An 8624-nucleotide genomic window follows, 5' to 3' on the forward strand; every position below is an offset into this window, starting at 1 on the left:
TTTACTGTATTCTCTAACGCAATATTCTCAATATTCTCCAGTTTCCTAAGTGGAGAGTTATGCATTGGGTCTGATGGTAGATGAACTTCTGGAGAAGATAGTTAAACCAAATACAACTGCAGGGAAAAATAAATAAATTACTTTGCATGCCTGACCTTGGAAAGAAGCATAACAATAGTAAAAAACCAACTGTTACATTTATGAAAATGTAGTAAAGTTAAAAGTTGTAATACATTTAGTTTACTTATAAAGAGATTTAGTAAAGTCTCATTTTGATGTTGGTATTCGGAGCAAATCGATCAGAACAATTACATATTTTCAGGGTTAAATCACAATGTATTAACTGTGAAGATATATATGAAATTGCAACAGATAGGCGGTACGAATCATTAATTTATATAATAAATTTGTACATCGTGTGAAAACTGTATACTCTTAAATTATCATACGATAATTCAGACGAAGGTAACTTTTATAGGCAAACATCCATTATCCAGAATTTTCAGATGCCTTTACTATATATAAATTTGAAAAATGTTCTAATACGTAATTAAATAAAAAAAATTTGCAAATTAATTATCTAAAAAAAAACTACAGAGGGAACAAACGACATGATGTTGATAATAATAAATTGCAAATGTCTATAATAACTTAAACTATTAATTTATACGAAAGAACTTCACTATGTTGATTTATAATCTGTGACGTAAGCATCCATTGAAACAAGAAGAAATTTGGACTCCATAGCGTAATTCAATTTCTTCGATTTCACTATTACTACCTTCACATGTCTATTATAATTGTAAGTTTCTTTTTTCACTTTGAGGTTGAAGATGTAGTGTCTTGAAATAACACTATTGATAGTGTAATTGAACTTTTCTTCGTCATCTTCTTTCAAACTATACAAATCCTCTACTAAAATATGCATAATATCCTCACAAGATTCCTGAAATGCAGTTACGTACGTAGCACCAGAACGATCTTGTAGTTTTAACTGTAGGATGTACCTGAAGTTGCATTTAACAAATGTTATATCACATTTGGAGCAATGCCACTGACAGTCTTCATTCATAATTACCTTCTTGTTGCAATGCCAGACTTTGTTCTTCAGGGGCCAAGCATTATAAGCAAAGTTTTCAATTTTGATGAATGAAATTGTGGCACTGACAGTGATGAAGTCAGGTTTATCAGAGGTTCCAAGTTGATCTGTTTAATTATGGATATATGGGTACACGTGAATTCAATGTTCCTGAGAAATACATTGATATGGAGATGGATGTCTAACCTAATTTTGTAATTCGCGGGCCTCTGGAAGGTCTGGGTCCATAAACAACTGAGTTAACGGGAACATTCCCACTGATTTTTCGTCGAAGTACAAATTCTTCCCGACTTCACAGACAAAACAGGAAACACTCCAGAGTCAATCATTTGATGGATCTTCTGGCCCTCCTCCTCGTAGCATTTACCCCATAGCGTAAGTTCTACATTATAGCTAGACTTACCCTTTAACCATATATATCTTTTTTGCGTCTGAGTACCATCCTTCTTCGCTACAGGTGTAGTGGCATTTATGGATGAAACAACCGCAATAATATCAACAAATGATTTAGGTGGCAGAGTTCCAATCTTACTAGTGGGTATGAACTTGAAATGAAGTTCAGGTATAGACGCATCATCCTCTAGACACTTTTGAACCCTAGAGTATTTTTCTAGATGTAACTCGTAATCGTTTGGAAGGTGATTAAAAGTCTTCGAGGTGGGATTAGAAATCAAATACACGTTGTCAGCTTCTATATCATCGTGGAACTTATCACCTATATCGTTAAAACACGTAACATATAGTTCCCCACATTCAAACCTAAACACATCGAATGAAAATAATTTCCCTATTCCCTGAGCATTTGCGTTGGTTCTGAGCGGACCTTTTGTTGTCACTCTGACTTTCACTGTCCACCTTCTTAGGTAAGGACTTAAGTCTTTGATATGCAACTCTTTTGAAGGAGTTCCTTTCCTAACAGAATCAAACTCTTGCTTTTGTTCTGAAACATATTTCCTCTTCATTATCTACATAACATAGGCTATGATTAATAATAAAATCTAACCAGGGGTAATGATACTCAAACCCATAGTGGGTTAAATGTATCAAAAAGCATGAAACCCTAAGATCATTATCATTAGATGGTGTAGGTTATAAAAAATGTGTATCAACAAAATCTATATAATAGTAACACATATGGGAAAAACACTACAGTGATTGTGAGTCACAACAACCTAAGTGAATATTGGGTTACTCTAATAGAGTAAACTAACAGTTTGTGTTCGTTCAAAAAACTACATAGAAAAGGATGAACATTTGGAATGATAGTAATAATTCATCTAACATAATTCACCCAACATACTTATATATAGATTATCTATAACGGGCATAATGAAAAAGATAATCAGTCATACCTCAACCTTAACTTGATTCTTAATTAGTTGGTTGGATGTTGCAAAAGGTAGCTCCAAAGAATATAAACTCTAATTATTCTACAGAAAACAAAAAGTAATTAAATAACGTAAAGTTAGTGATTCGTAGATGAGTACGTTTAATATTGAAGCAAATGAAAGGGTAGCTGACACAATATTTAGCAAGGGGAATATAATTAACATAATGTTATTGAGTTTGCAAACGTAATTTTGATTTATAAGTTGATAATTGGGATTTATAAGAAACAATGACAAAGCATTGGTAGGTGATAGTATTTTCAATGTAATAGTTGATCACCAAAAAGTCTATAAAAGACACACACATAATAATGTAATTCAAAAGTAAGGGCTTAAAGGTAACAGAATTTCAGACAACAATAATCTTTTATTTAAAAAAACAAACACATAACATTATTATTCTATTTATCGATAAAAACGTCATAACTAATCCGAAGGCAAAAGTGGTTTAGTAGAGTAGGTAAGTTTATGAATCTTCACATTGCGACTTATTATGGTGTACTTTCGTTGGCATTTTTTGCAATATATCACTATGTACGTCATACTCACCCCGTTGAAGCTTCGGATATCATGACACAATGTATGACATTTGGGCAAGGCAGCCAATGAAAGTAATCATAGGTTGGAGGTGGGCGTAGACGTTGTGGTGAAGTCATACCAAATAGTAGAGATGAATGGCGGTTAACTGATGATGAAGATGAGGATGACAATGTAGGGTATGGAGGCCTAATGGATGGTAATGAAGCAACCGATGTCAAAGGCGAGGACGACCAATTAACAGACGGTAAAGACGTGACTTGTGTCTCAAATTCATCTGCTTTCCTCTTTCCACGGAACGCGTTGCCTTCTTTTGCGATACAGGGTAGCTTGTTTGAAATGTTTTTTTTTATCATTTGAAATGATTGTGGATGTGCAAAAAATTAGATGTCGAAGATGCCTAAGGTAGCAATACCTCTATATCGAACATAAAGAGGGGGTATGTAAGAAAATTTATAGACTCATTTTTTGGATAAAAAGTAGGAAGATCACACGGGCTGGAAAGGTATGGTTCTGACAGTAGGTTGCTATAACATGTAAATTTTTAAAAAAAGAAGAAACATTCACTAAATCGAAGCAAATAATTCAAAAAAAGGTAGAAACGGAAAACTCACCGACTGTAGTTAAAATGAAACAACTAAGATTCTAAAGGCTGATAGAGTCTTGTTTTTGTGTAACAATAAATAATCAGTAAACCCAAAGTTGCATACAATATTAATCTAAACGAGTCTGTAAGACATTATAAACGATTAGGAAATTTAAATGACTCTTAACTCAATTTTGCAATCATCAGTGTTCAGTTTAATCATTCTATGTATATGGAGGTTTAAATGCACCAACTGTTGATCTACATTAAGATAAATCTAGAAAGAAAAACAACTAAAGTTCAGACATCTAAAATCAAGCGAGGGATATACACATACCAGCAAATTCTAATTTGCAATAATATGATGTTAAGAAAGTTCAACAATTCTCATTCAAAGCTCGCATGTGCCCTGTTTTTTAAACATCCAGACAAAAATTCTAAACTATAAAACAATATACTTTAACAATTGGAAGGCATTCCAAAATCTTAATGCCTGATTGAAACTTGAGTGGCATGGTGTCATGTAACCCCAATTGACTTTAGGAAGAGTTCAAAAGCTCAGACTCCTTTTACTTGGCTAATGGTTGTGCACAGGAATGTCCTAAAAAATATGGTTGTATTAGCTGTTGATACAAACAATGTTTCTTCTACTAAAGATGTATCCGGTGATTTTACTTGAAAAAAGAATATAATGTCTCCCCTTATTTGCTTAAGTCAACTCTCTATACATATGACATTTCAAGACTGCTGAAAATTAAATTTTTTCTGATGCGAGAGCTGGGTTATTTTATTTAAACTCTATGACACTATTTTGATTATGTTATTATATTTACACATGGGGTCTGAACTTCAAAATAGAATGCGCGTTATCATTTTAATGAAGTGAAATGCAAAAGCAAATATTTCAAAAATCAAATGCACACGAGTTGCATCTAAACATCATTAGTTTGCATGGTGGCAGAAGAAAAATGGATTAGGCATGCAAAGTACAAACTAACACAACTTATGTTTGGTCGTGATTAGGACAACACAAATATAAGCAACCGAATCTCAACCAACCCCTAAGTAAATAACAAAAGTAACAACTCAGCGATTTGCAAATCTAAGAGACTGGTTGCAGTTCACTAATCAATTTTTCTGATGCGAGAGCTGTTGTTATTTATTTAAACTCTTCGACATTCTTTAGCATTCTCTTACTAGAAATGTGATTTGGATACTACCTAAGAATATGTTCTTTATAGTATTTAAGCACATGACTATGAGTAGACATAACGAATTCTTGTCAATCTGAACAAATACCGGCCACGAATGTCTGAGGGCCAGGACAATTTTCAGTAAACTAAGCCTGTGAGCAGTGAAAACTAATATTCTCTAAAACAGACAAAAGTTTGTTAGCCAATGCACCAGGTTTTCATAAGCAACTTTGATACCAACCAGAATAACGAAATCATATTCAAGTTTAATATACAAGCCAGGATAGTAAAAGAATAAGAAAGCGAGAAGTGATTCTATAAGACTACAAGAGTTCAAAATTCAAGCTTTTGTTTTTACTTGACCTTCTCCTTGGTTTAAAACTCCCCTTTGAGTAAGCAAGTGAACAGTTGAGGAGTTTCACTTCACATGTCAGAAGGGTCAATATGGGAAAATGGTGAAATGTTTGTAGGATCGTTAGTTTTTTAGTTTTAGTTATTTAGGCAAACTATCCTTTATAACAATGTAAATATGGAGAGGGTTCCAAATTTCTTGGAAGAAGTGTTGTTACTTCAATGTCGAGCAATAGCATTAACCTGCATAATTACATAGGGTTCCTCAAATTTGAAGTGCATATAGGAATATGATACATTTTAATGAAGTATTAAGTGAAAGAAGTAAAGAACATTTGAAATAACACTTATTTTCTTCCCTGAGGGTCTAATAAAGGAATACAAACCCTACCTAATGAAACCTAAAGAGATGAATTAATAAGCCAGAAAAGGCAGTAATTAATAATTGAGAAGCAAAAAAACTGAAGGTTAATCAAAATTTGGAGGTTGGTTTATCTAAAAACAAAATGGTAATTGGCATATGTGTAATCATCATAGCTATAGAAAAAGAATTACAGATTTCAACAAATAAAGAATAAGATCAATTATCAATCCAAGGACATTCACTGAGTAACACATTAAACAAAAACAAACTGAGTTGTCATGCAAAAGATACTTTTGGTGAAGATAAGGTGGAAACAAAGGCCAAAGAGGATATCTAATTATAGGGGGCCGACTCCTGTGTTCTAACTAACTAAGTACACAAAAACTCCAAACACACTCAATGGGTAGAGAGATTATATCACTAATCTCTGCCGACGTATGCGGAAAACTATACTCTTTTCATGTCTTCGTTGACTTAGAACTGGTCTGCCTCACATGGAACAGATGAAATGGAGTAGTAAAACACCAAACACACTGAATGGGCAGAGAGATTATATCACTAATCTCTGCCGACGTACCCGAAAAACTATACCCATTTCATGCCTTTTTTGATTTAGAACTAGATTGCCTCATTTGAAACAGATGAAATGGAGTAGTTGCAGAACCAGAGGGCAAAGGCCAAGGACGATGCATTTCTGATGTATTTAGTACAAATATTGTTCGACTCATCTAACCACTTACATAAAAATTATCAAAACTAATTTGTTTGAATAATCTGACTACTTCAATGCGTAATGTAAAGCATATGTAAAAATTGTAAAACAAAAGATCATGATGTAACCTGGAGTAAGTAATGTAAACATTTGGGTTATTTGGACATTTCCCCCAACTATTTAGCGATATTAGGCCTATACCCTCAAAATAAAAATGTGTATGGCGTTGACCCCAATTCTTGATTTTTCCGTTAAATATCAGTTAAGTGGTTCATAAGCCAACCACATGAGTGATTTATGACAAAAATACCATTCAAGAAATATTTAGGTTTATTTAGACATTGACCCCCGATTATTTAGGAATTTTAGGATTACACCCCCAAAATGAGAATATGTTTAGGGTTGACTCACATTCTCGATTTTTTCGTCAAACATCAAAAAAGTGGGTAGCATGCCAAACACATGGTTAACTCACATTCTCGATTGTTTGTATCCCATCGGTAGCCTATCTAATATATTTAGGCAGATGGGTCGATTCCGTCTCGGACTCCGGCTAGCCTATTTTCTTTAACATTTTTGTCTTACTTGGATCGAGTTCTTCGACTAACTTCGAGTTCATGTACCAATCACATTCTGTAGATTATGCAATTTGAGGTCTTAGATTCTTATGTTGTTACATTAGGATGAAATTTCCATCATATAAACTATCTCTAAAAACCTATAAAAATAAGAGGAATACGAAATCGCATGCGAAGTACTTAATTGGTATTTGAGGAAAAAAATCGAGAATGAGAGTCAACCCTAAATAACCTAAATATTTCATGAAGGGTGTTTTGGTCACAAGTCCCCCATGTGGTTGGCACGTGAACCACTTAACTGATATCTCCGAGACAGAGCTAGAATGCAGAGCTAGGCTTGTGTCGATTATTAGTGTTAGCGTATCCATGTGTATTTCGGATTTGGAAAGAGAGAGTCGGTGAGGCGGTGAGATTAGGGTTTAATGGATATATATAAACTAAAATCCTAGGAAATATCAGTGTCGAATTTTAAAGAATCTCTTATGTAACTTGTTTGCTTATGATAGTGGAAATCATCGCGCCATTGTCGACGTGGAGTAGGTGTCACCAAGTGAACCACGTAAATCTCTTGTGTTCTGTGTGGTTGTTCTTTATGTCCTATTGCTTTTCTAGATTACTTGATTCCGGTTATAACAAACTCCTCTTGTCATAACAACTTCAATTTAGTCTGGTTTGTTCATACTCACATTCATTATGTTTACTTACTATTGTATATATTCCATTCATATTCATGTTCAAATGGAGGATCAACCTGGCCATTGTTCTCTGTCATAGGATTAATCATGTAAACACTTATTACGTAATTGCATATAAACTCTTAAGCTGATCTTCTGGAAATTCATAAATGGTGCAACACTATCAAATAGGTCAAATTTTGAACTATTATACGAGACATAATATCACTTGCAGTGTTGATCATACTATCATTTTCAATTTCATAACAAACATATAATAGCATAACGATGAAATGCAATTGTCTTCCAAAACACAACAACCCCATGCGAACCATTACATAAACCAAGTTTGGTCATATTTAAAGAAAAATCAGAAACCACTGTCATATGAAACAACACAATGTTTCACATCCTTGGACATAATGTGTAGAGAGTATGACAGAAACTAAAAGAGGTAGAATTTTTGCATAACCGACCACTTTAATGGTTTCAGTAATGTAAAACATATGTAAAAATTGTAAAACAAAAGATCGTTGTGTAACCTAAAGTAAGTAACGCCAGAAAGAGTTTGGGATTGAATCGTTTGGTCTTTGGAAGTCCCTGATTGGTTTGAGAACCTGATTGAATTGTAAACATTTAGAACACTTCATTTGTATCTATGTGACATTTCATTAGCAGAACTCATCTTTCACGAAGAACACTAAAATGGAACGAAACTCAATCAAAATTTATTCTGGTAATGCTTTAATTGTTGTACTCAAACTATAAATAAAATTGAGAGCGATCAAAATTCAAAGAAAAACAAACAAATTCTGAGAATTCAAAAATTGAAAGAGTAAAATAAAAAAATTCAGAGAAACACAAAAAATATTCAAAGAACACAAATCGATTGAGAAGAAAAAAATACTTTCCTTGCCGGAGTCGACTGAATTCCCGAACGAACGAAGCAAAAAAAATTTCTTAAGCAGAGAATTCATCGTTTTTATAGAGGGAAGTGAGAAGAGGTATCTCAAGGAGAAGAGATGTGTCTATCCGGTGAGAAAAGATGTGGCTATAGGCGCTTAGAAGAGATGATTCTATAGGCGCCCGGGTGATATGATTGACTGAATCCAACGGTGGATGATAGCGCTGATGTAGGATGG

General features: G+C 33.8%; 1 pseudogene; it reads right to left on the minus strand.

Moving 5' to 3' along the window:
- Window positions 1-682: 682 nt before the first annotated feature.
- On the minus strand, window positions 683-2061 carry LOC147531681 (replication protein A 70 kDa DNA-binding subunit C pseudogene; annotated as a pseudogene).
- Window positions 2062-8624: the final 6563 nt, after the last annotated feature.

This window comes from Eschscholzia californica, unplaced genomic scaffold (genome assembly GCF_041429995.1).
Source record: "Eschscholzia californica isolate CP2 unplaced genomic scaffold, dmEscCali1.0.p SCAF_6, whole genome shotgun sequence".
Taxonomy (NCBI): Eukaryota; Viridiplantae; Streptophyta; class Magnoliopsida; order Ranunculales; family Papaveraceae; genus Eschscholzia; species Eschscholzia californica.